The following is a 10,805-nucleotide window of genomic DNA, read 5'->3' as shown; positions in this document are numbered from 1 at the left end:
ATGTGCCGACATCTGAGGTGTTTACATCTTTTAGCATTGTCCAAGAGCAGAGGTAATATGTCAGTTACAAGTGCCACGCCATCGCTTTCGCAATATAGAACAGAGACAACAGTGCCTTTTAATAACATTATTTATTTTTACACATTTGATACATTTTATACAGACATGTACAGTCTTATATGTCGCAGCAAAGCTAGTCATTTTAAGCCTTTGTGTCTATATAAAAATTGTTAAATAAGCTTCTTCCCCTTTTTCCTGCCTTATTATTTCTGTAGTTTGGCAAAATAGGTTTCTTCAGGTTTGTTAGCACTGCTAGCACGTGAAGAATCTCATCAGCGTAGCCAGTCAGCTCGTGTGGTAGCCTGCGTGTAATGATATCATAAATTTTGAGCCTCTGAATCACTCTTTCTACATGAATGCGCACGGAGGCGGTTTCATATGTGGCATCCACTTCAGACTCCGTGAATTGTGGGCTGGTAGCAAAAGGTAGCATCAACAACGCTGCATCCTGCGCGCCAACACCTGTTTTTATGCCTGGAAATCCTTTATCGGCTAAGACGACATGTCCTGGTTCAAGAAGGGACAAAAAACCTGATTCAACAGTTAGCGTGCCATCACTCGTTCTACCTCCAAACCCCTTTGAAAGAAAAGTGATGAGCCCATTCGGAGCTATTCCAACAAGGTACTTGATTGTGTGCCTTCCTTTGTAGTCCGAATACCACATGTTTTTTTTTCAATTCCTGGAGGCACTTCAGTTTCATGTTTGGTGCAATCTATGACAACTCTGCATTTCGGATAGTGCAGTTTGAAGCATGGAGGTAAAGTGGCCAGAACAGCTGCTTGTGATGGCCAGTATAGCCATTTCCTTGTAGCAGCATGGATGTTAACAAGTAAACCCTTGAAGATACGAGACGCTGTTGTTTTGTGGATGCCAAAAAGAACACTGAGAAAAGAGAATGGCAGCCCATGCTTAAGTTTCATCAAAAATAACAGAATCTTGTTTTCAATAGACAGCTCATTCAACTTTTTTGGAGCAGGTGGCAGTATGCTTAACAGCAGAGCAAATAAAGAAAAATCAATTGCTGTAAATGCATGAGAGGCGTTTTCATCACGCAGAAGAGATGTGAACCCTGCGAAGATAGGCTCTTTGCACGCCAGCCCAGTGCTTTTGTCTGAAAAGTCCGGACTGCATGAGCTGCCCAAACCTGTGCTGCACACTTCTTTGTGACTGATGTACAATGACGCATTTCCATCGCACAACTCTCATAAATGTGAAGTTCATGCTGAAAGTAGCGCTGCCGCCTTCCGTCGTTATTGAGGCCTGAAACAAGCATTTAAAACCAGCTTAGTACATCAGTCACATAAATGCAACGAAAGGCACAAATTATACGTTATAGACTTTAGCTTACATCGACACGACGTACGTCATCTGCAGACTGGTTGCAGGCGGACGCACTAAAATTGTCACTGTAAGGCGGGCTGTCCGAAATCTGTGGTTCGGGGCTTGTGGCACACCCAGTTTCTTGACTGTCACAACTTGGTATCTGTCGTGCCTCTTCTATCTTTTGCTGCTGGCGCTTTCTTTTTCTGGCAAAACAAGCGTTATAACACATCCAAACAATATTGGTTCACTGAAGCACCGCGACCACGCAAAAAATGCTACTCAACGCGAAAAATCAATTGGCATTAGCCCTTTGAGGATCGATTTTTTTCGTCATATGCGACCACCGAGGATCGATTTTTATATTGCACATATAAATTCTTCAGAGGGACCTATTTCGAAAAGAAAATTTGCTGTAATTTTTCTTGGGTGACCGTAAAGTGAGAAAAATGTGTTTTGCGTTGGCATATATGTACTGTTTATTCATGAAAAACAATAAAACATAGCAAATAAAGTTATAAGAAATAAAAAAAATTGGCGCATTGTTATACACAATGTCCACACGAGCAAATACACAAGAAGAATGCGCACACGCAAATTTTTCGCAAGTCTCAAATGTTCCTCTTGCACTAATATTTCTTCAACGTGTGCTACTCATTGAAGCATGGCTCCACACAGAGCGGTTTGTTGCACTCAGCGCACATGTACCTTGTGTCCTCGCGATATTTTTGCCGCCGAGTGGTGTTGGCGCAGGCATGGCACCTCCTCACGGTACTGCTTTCCTGAGCAGCCGTGGGAGGCAACTTCTGAATGAAGTGCCAAAAAAGGAAACGCACACACTGCGGCATGCTTCGTATGCGGACCCCTGTGAGCAACAAACGAGCGAGTAACAGGCGGTCACCCTTTGAGTGATAAGAACGAGATAGCCATCAGTTTTGCGAGCGAAAGAAGCCGAAACCGCGTGCGGAACAAAACCAAAAGTAACCGCCGCGCGCCCGCGAGGGCGCCAATGCGCGAGCGGTAGCAGACGCTCCAAAGCAAAAAAAAAAAAAGGTATACAACGAAAACCGAAAGCGAGAGATGCGAGAAAAAAAATTCCATGTATTCCCACATAGTGGCAGCACATGCCAGGCAAGAAAAAGTTAGGAAATTAACGCGCGTTTCAAACGTAAAGACGGCGCCGTAAATATACGGAATCGATCATTTTTGGACCTGTTCGCGGCGCCGTATATTTACGGCGTCGACCCTCAAAGGGCTAGTCACACTACCTCAAGCTGAGGGCAAATTTATATATATATATATATATATATATATATATATATATATATATATATATATATATACTCGACCTCGCATAACGGTCACGTGACACAGGCCCAGTCGATGTCTTGTACGCAGCGGGAAATATTGAGGGGAAGTAAGCAGGGTGGCCTTCTTCGTTAGATTTCGTGCCACCGACGAAATGTTTGCTGCATATCCTGCTATGTGTTGCAGGTGTCCAGTTGCTGCCATCATCTCTGTAAACGCAACCGATTCAGCGTTAACTCACTTGACATAATGCCACAACATAAAACAGCTTACCTCTGCCGTCGGACGAGCACGATCCAGCGTTGACGCCGTTCTGCCTCATATGGTCGGCTCGGAAACCGGTAAAACTTTGTTCCTGGTGAGTTGCTGTACGTGGTGTTGCAGCCCACTATGCAACAATTCGTGTTCCACTTCTGCATTGCTCAGAAGAGCTGCAGCTACGCGCGAAACACTTGCACAGACACGCTTTCCGAGCGGAAGCGGGGCCGGTCGTATCCTGCCAGATCCGCGCTCGCCGCCGCGAGGGGCGCTCTAGTAGGCGCGGGAACTACGTTCGCAACCTGCCTATAGGGACTGCAGGTTCTTCAGCAGTAGAACCGAGTGCAGGGCTTCCACCTCGTGAAATTCTGAGCTTGGTTCAGAAAGTGAATCATTAGGTTCGTCTGGGGGCTGGCCCACTCCACCGTGCACCATGCCATTAAACAGCTGAAGAAAGAATTTAAACATTGTTGAGTGCAAAAAAGTGCATACATAAACCAACATCTGCGAACCAAATATGCGCTCACGGAGTGATGGCTTCTGCTATTCTGCTGAGAATAAATTTAGCCTTTGTCCTTTTACTCAGTGTTCCTAGTTCATCCATTTCTATACTGTTTTCATACATGCATACGAGCATGAAGAAATTCGCCAAAACCCGAATTTATTGCCAACAAAATATATGTTGCACTGAATGTGAATGTGACAGCCATTGTATCGTACTACATCAACTCGACTGGCTGACACCTGCACCACTTACTACCGAATGATGTTACGGTGGATACCTCCTCTGGAGAGGTGCCATCAATGGCACTACATCTACTTTCTTCCATAAGGCTGGCATTATTCGCTGGAAGCGAGCCAAGCAAACGCTGGAGGTACCAATAAAACTTGCATGGTATGCCTCCAGATCCGGTCTTCGTCCCAGTCCTTGTCAGTAGCCGGAAATGGAATTAAAAAAATGACGCCACAGGTTGGCGCAATGTACTACCACAATACTTTCTTTGTAGTTAAGCGAAATAAAGCAGACCGAAAATGTTAATTCTGTGGCGTAATTGCTGCGACAACAAGCAATTTTTGACCCACCTCGGTGGCTTTGTCTTCCGCCTGCTGAGCCACAATTGAATCCCGTAGGCTACGGCTGCATTTATATGCCGAACTGCTAAAACATGCGTCGCTGCACCACGCCATTGCGCGTTAGGGAACCCCAGGTGGCCAAAATTAATCCGGGACTGTTCACAACGCCTTCTTTAGTGGCCCACTTGCCGCTTTGGGACAAACACAATTGCCGACAAAAGAATCCAAGAAAATAAGAGACGACGAATACATGATAAAATTCAGCTGCCACAAGTAAAACAGATGCACAATGACGCTGTTGGGAAGAAAATAAATGAGCTTTTACCTATATTGGTTGCTCATATTCTGGATCATTTTCTTCACTTCCTTCGTGCTTTTCTGGATGCCCACAGCACGGAGGCGTTCGGATATAGCCATGTAAATCTTTAGGTTTCTTCTGGCACAGCGCAGATCCGGCAAGACGTCTTCGCATGAATTAATTAGCACACGCGTCTCCTCATCTGTCCAATTTGTACGCTCTTTGCTTTGGCAGCTCTCCTCATTCTCAGCTGCCATGCTCGCGACACACTTGGCGCACAAGTTCCCAGCACAGGCAACGGCGAGTTTCCAGGCGCGGTCACCCAAAGCGGCGGAAACACGGCGAGTTCGTTATGTAACCACACTGCAAAAGGCCAAGCACACGTTTCTAAGCACGATCGGCGTGGTCAGCACGCGTTCACACCAAAATATAAACACGAACTGAATGAACATGCGGCGCCGCAGTGCCGCATCACTCTGGCGCCGTTAGTTGTGTACATGATAAATTCGTTTATTTGTTGTGCTGTTTCGCTTCTTGCTAAACCCAAATTATGTTAAACGCTGTTCAATAACTGAATGCACTTCTGTGTCCTTTTTCTATGCATAATATTTTGTGTTGTTGAAAGCGTTGGCGGTGAGGCTAGGCACTCGTTGAAACCATAGGCGGCGGGGCTATGCACTCGGCCTGCAAAGTTCGTTCTGTGAGCGTACTCCGACCTGAGTGCACTCATCTGAGAGTGCATTCCGCTTGCGTTGTTAAGGTTTGGCCAAGTGCAGTTAAAAACCGAGTGCACCTGCCGTAAGTGCACTTGACTTGCCCGCTTGACAGGGGTATCCCTTACAAAAAATGTTGGAAATCCATTGGTTTTCCATCGATATTTCATGGTGTGTACAACAGAAAAACTGTGGAAGTTCCATGGATAACTTATGGAGGATTTGTTGCACAATCACGGAAAAGTGGCCACCGTGAATCCATGGGATTACCATGGGATTTTCATGGCGTTGTTTTTTCGTGGAATTTCCATGGGATTTCCATGGCGTTGTCTTTTTGCGGGGTTTCCATGGGATTTCCATGGGATTTGCATAGCGCTGTTCATAATGGGATTTACATTACATTTACCTCTCAGTGTAATGACTTCATGTTGTCAGGTAATGCTCATCAAGCGCAACAGTAAGAAACAAGGCATCCTACTCATTTTATTTCTCTGTAGAGGAAAGAGGAAAGACTATTCTACAGGTATGGCACACTCGCCCCCGCAAATTTTGTGCAGGTGTATCCTGAAAAAGAAATGAATAAAATAAACAATGTAGCTTTAGCAAACTAATCAGCAAATGATGCTTACTTAAGCCAGAAGACTAAGCAATGACTGTCTACTTGAAGCTTTCGGGTTTATTCCAGGTTCTGTATAAGGAGCTATAACAGTATTATGAGCCATGGTAAATAGGGCAAGAGCTTTGTCTCAGTTGTTAGACAAAGTATTTAACTAAATCAGCTTCTATGCAGATTAAACTATAAACTACCTTTATGTGCGAATTATCGCCGTGAAAAAAACCTGAAATATTTGTGTTCTCATTGGTTAAAAATGCATTACAATTAGCATTACCTGTTAAGCTGTCTAATGGTCACTATGGCAATGCAAGGCTTGAAAATAACATGAAAACATTGCATCTGCAACCAAATACGTTCTGTCAAAATCTTTAATTAGTTTAGGAAAAAGCATGCAACATGTTTAAGGTAGGTGCAGCTTGCTGCTGACACATAACAGTAGTGGTGGTCAGACATGCTGTGAACAAACTAAATCACCTCCATTCTGAATGTGACTCACACGAATCTGATAAGGCTCTTCTTTGTGCAGTCACTAAGGTACTGCTACAGTGAGCCTTGCATGCAACATGAGCCATGTATATTTGCCACTTTGTGATAGCAATAAGCACTATGTGAGGCCAATAAGTAATGACAAATTTTGCAGGCTTTTCTTAATAAAGAAAAAAAATGCTATGGAATAAGTAGCATATAGAAAACACAGCTGAACATGATTTAAACTGTGCCATGAAAACCAGAAGCAGACCTAGGACTGTACGTGTGCTATCTGGCCAGCTAAGATCAATCCATAGCTCAACCAGCCATTTGTTTTATCAGGCCTCTAAAAATTGTGCATAACATTGCAGCCACAAGGTCAATAATACAAGTGAAGTATTTGTCATTCCACACAAATTACTAGGAACACTTACTATACTTCAGCTAGTTGCTAATGGCACAGTGGGTATAACCACAATAGGCTTTCTTGCTATGGCAACTTACATGCATGTTTTTAGTTATATTAAATAAAATCACTGTAATACAATAGTTTACTCACCTATCACAGCCTCCACACGAACGGGATCGAGGGCCTCCTTTTGTCGAGTCTCCCCCCGAAGGCAGCTTTTCCCTCCAAGGAGGGACTTTCCCCGCAACTCTTCTTCAGGGAAAACGTGGCGCAACAGTGCCCTGGCAAATTTGCCAGGGCCACTGCCGCTGTCACAGGCTCGGCCCAACTGGTTGATGATTGTCTCATCAACCAGCGTGCCACTGCCAATGTCCACCTGGACATAGAAAATTAAGAGACAGTTTAGAAGCTGACCTTTGATCCCACAGGGCATAAAGGTGAACAATGTATCGCCAAATATACTAGCCATAAATGACAGCAGAAGAAAAACAAGTGTCTGGCAGCATCGTCACATGGTTCGCATTGTAGAGGCGTGTCTTTGACAGTTCCTTGCAGTGAGTGACAGTGCAGTGCAAGTCGAGTAAGAAAAAAAGAAAGACCGAAAGACAAATATAAATTGCTCACAAGTGGACTTCGTAATTGACGGCTCGTTGCCCACAGATACACAGGCGGCTGTCAGTAGGTGTGATATGAACATGGTCTTTATTAACGACTACTAAATGGCATATAGTTTCAGCAACCTTCCTGCAACGGCTTGCCACCGGCCATCATGCCGGCCAGGCATCAGCTTTAGTCATAGTCACAAATTGCAAATGATCAACTGCACATCGTTAAGTGATCAAGACAGACTCCTTTCACCACCTCAAGTGATTCCAGGGGCCAGCAATTTGGGAAACACTGATTTAACCTTGCATTGCTCAAGGCATCACTTCAAATGCACTATACTGCCAAAAAAGAAAAAAAAGGATCTGGCAGCAAATAAGCGTACCTTTGTGCAAGCAATCACCGGTTCCTCCGGCTTGGTTTCAGCTTTCTGCAACAACTTTTTTAGTCGCTTGACCATCTTGCCAGCTTCTGCATAATGAGCAAGCAATACAACCAGTGAACAAAAGTGTAAGTGTATTTCAACCATTTCAGTGAAAGAGCACGAAATACTAATTCCTTATGCAGCAATATATGTCATACATAATTATGAGCTTTGTAACACTTCTGTTCTTTTTGTGCATCAGTCATTGATGTATGATTTGGTGCAATTTTGTTTCCACAAGTCATACATGTAATAGCTAAAAGTCATTCTGCAAAATTGTTGCAAATACAAAACTTCACCATGAAAAATGCAGAGTGAGACTTGATGGCTGCACAACTTGCATAGCTTCCACAGGGTTACCTGCTAAGTATGAAACAGAGTGCACGTTCCCTCATGTTGCAAAAGGCATATTATGCAAAGTGATCACTGCCTAAATGGTCACTAAGAGGGACAAGAACTACATGAAGTCATAACATTAACCCGTGCCTTACGTGAATGTGTGCTCTAAATTTGATGGTTTCGCATTAGTGACTCAGAGCAGTCTTTTCATGCTCACACTTCCTTTTTCTTTATACCAACACAGAAAATCCCGACATCTCCTACACATACCTTGCTGCATGACAGCGAAATCCCCCAAACAACGCTGCTGGCAAATTCTGGAAACTTGCACATGTGTTTTGTTTCCCAAGCATCTTGGCTTTCCACCTTTTCGATCTTATTAACTGTCTTGCACATTCCTTTCGTTTTACGTAACAGGCTATGCTTGTACGGTAAAATTACAGGTTTCCAGATTTCTATCAAATTTTTTATTAATTTTCCTGCTGTCCTGATCGCCAGCATTATGTTTACAGATAATTGCGCAAACATGCAGTTCAGGTATATCGTATTGACCGGCCTGTCTATCTGGAGTTCTCAGCTTTCCAATACTGCGTGGCGGCATGATTTTCCAAATCCACTGATGGTAAATGCCAAGGCAATCCCTCTATATCACTTCCGAGTCGCCATACAGAACCATTTTGATGTCCCGGTGGTTCACAAGCCTAGCTTGCGTACTGCCATTAGTTTTAAATTGAAGTCTTAGAACTAAAGTTCCCCTTCCTATGGCAGTTCATGCATAAATTCCAACCCTGTGTGCACATTTCAAAGCAAGGAATTTACAAAACAGCAAGAGCTCATTACATAACACAATTATTTAAAATCTCGTCAAATACAAAACCTTGTTGCATCACTGCAATAAGCCAGACAAGATACTCAATCAGGAGAGAAAATCCGTCTTACATATAGCATGTACCTCGCCTACATACGTGCTTGAAGGGCTATGACATAGCAATTTTTTTCCGGTAACTTATGATTCTAGATCTCTAAACCCCAGAAAATAATACCGATATGCCTCGGAGTAATTTATTATGATAGCTTTTCTATAGTCAGTTTGGGTTACATTTTCAAGGAGTATACTCTTTTGGGATGTCATGACGTAGTATGTGGTCAGGTGGGAACAGGACATTACGATATTCATTACACTTACTCCAGCTTGCTCGATCACGTCGCTACTATTCGTTGTGAGGGTCAATGTACCAGCATAGCAAACAACAACCAAATCAGCTGCAGTGAGTGTCAGAATGTTGCAATGTTGAAAATTTAATCATGGGGTTTTAGGTACCAAAACCACTTTCCGATTATGAGGCACGCCATAGTGGAGGACTCCAGAAATTTCGACCACCTGGGGATCTTTAACATGCACCTAAATCTAAGTACACAGGTGTTCTCGCATTTCGCTCCCATCAAAATGCGGCCGCCATGGCCGGGTTTCAATCCCGCGACCTCGTGCTCAGCAGCCCAACACCATAGCCGCTAAGCAACAACGGCGGGTTTAAATAAAATTTCGCAATTGCTAAATTTGCTATAGATGAGTTGTATATACCACTGAATCAATCTTGGCAAAGCAGTAGAGCTGGTAATTGTATAATTTTTTTAGCAGCTATTAAACAGCACCTAGTAGAGGATACAAGTATCTGATAGTCTTGCCACGGTCTGCAGTTCTAAGCTATTGTGGCTCAAGCTGGCCTCACGTTGCCATGCCTGGAGAACCACATACTAATCCGGACATGTGGGTGTTCCAAGCGTCTACTATAGTGAGAGGGCTCATGTCTACTACAGCGAGAGCGCTCATTGTTGCACAGGTGCAACAATGAGCGGTTGCAAAGGTGCAGCACTGCGATCTCGAAGGTTACATTGAGGAGCCGTGCATTAAGCCATGTGCAACTGCTACCGTGGAATAATGCTGGCATTTTTTTTTCAGCTTCAGTATCAAAAACAGGTATTTTTCTATATCAGGGATCGACGTTGGGCTAGTTGGCATTGCATTTCGAAGGCGACACTGTACATAAAGCAAGGACAATGAAAGGTGAACAGCACAGCGATTGTCCTTGTCTTATGCACCGTTTCCTCTTCCAAATATTTCAGCTAGTTCTGAAATTTCAAAGCTAAAATTTTGCACAGAGGCTCCTTTAGGCCAACATTTCATGAAAGGCTTTTTACGCAGTTAAAGGCTTTGTTGCAGTTAGACTTCACTAATGTTACGAATCCTGCAAGGAAAGGCTGCAGTGCTCAGAAAGACTAATGTTTCGTGCAGTAAAAATCCTTTGGGGAACAATACCAACACGTAGTGTTGACCTGCGTGTACTTTATGCGCATTGAGAGCATAATAATTAAACTGAAGAATGAGTAAGTATATGGCTGCTGCCATAAGGTGCTTACCACTCACATAGCCGTGTCCTTCCTGAAGCCTCTTGAGGCTTTGCACTTCTGCTCTTAGGGCCTCATTTTCCATCTCCAGCTGGTGCACTCCATCACCACAAGTGCCGAAAGCTGCATTCTGAAATAATGACAGTGCATGCATTCTTAGGCATCAAAGACACAGAAAAATGGGTGCAGATGTTGAGTCAGTAACATAACTGGGGAATATTACTTCTGGAGGTTGGTTCTGAATGCTGGCCTGTGACTGAATATTGTCAGTGCTTTTAAGAAAACAGAGGATGGGAACAGAACAGAAGGAACACTTGCCTTTAACGGATTTCACTTGAAAGGAAATTTAAGATCACACAAAGACTGGAAAGGATACAATCAGACCTCGTGCCCAGCATTACTCACCACGTGCACCTAGCCCGTTTGCTAATAGAACGAAATTCTTTATCAGACAATGTAATCAATGCAGTGTTAGTGCAGCTATCGTCTATTTTGATGCACATTTTAG

At 43.6% G+C, this 10,805-nt stretch overlaps 1 pseudogene; it reads right to left on the bottom strand.

The window, feature by feature from the left end:
- Window positions 1-202: 202 nt before the first annotated feature.
- On the bottom strand, window positions 203-3,108 carry LOC142568165 (uncharacterized; annotated as a pseudogene).
- Between the last annotated feature and the right edge of the window lie 7,697 nt (window positions 3,109-10,805).

The sequence above is a fragment of the Dermacentor variabilis genome, unplaced genomic scaffold, assembly GCF_050947875.1.
Source record: "Dermacentor variabilis isolate Ectoservices unplaced genomic scaffold, ASM5094787v1 scaffold_17, whole genome shotgun sequence".
Lineage (NCBI taxonomy): Eukaryota > Metazoa > Arthropoda > Arachnida > Ixodida > Ixodidae > Dermacentor > Dermacentor variabilis.
This window is presented reverse-complemented; position numbering and strand designations above follow the sequence as displayed.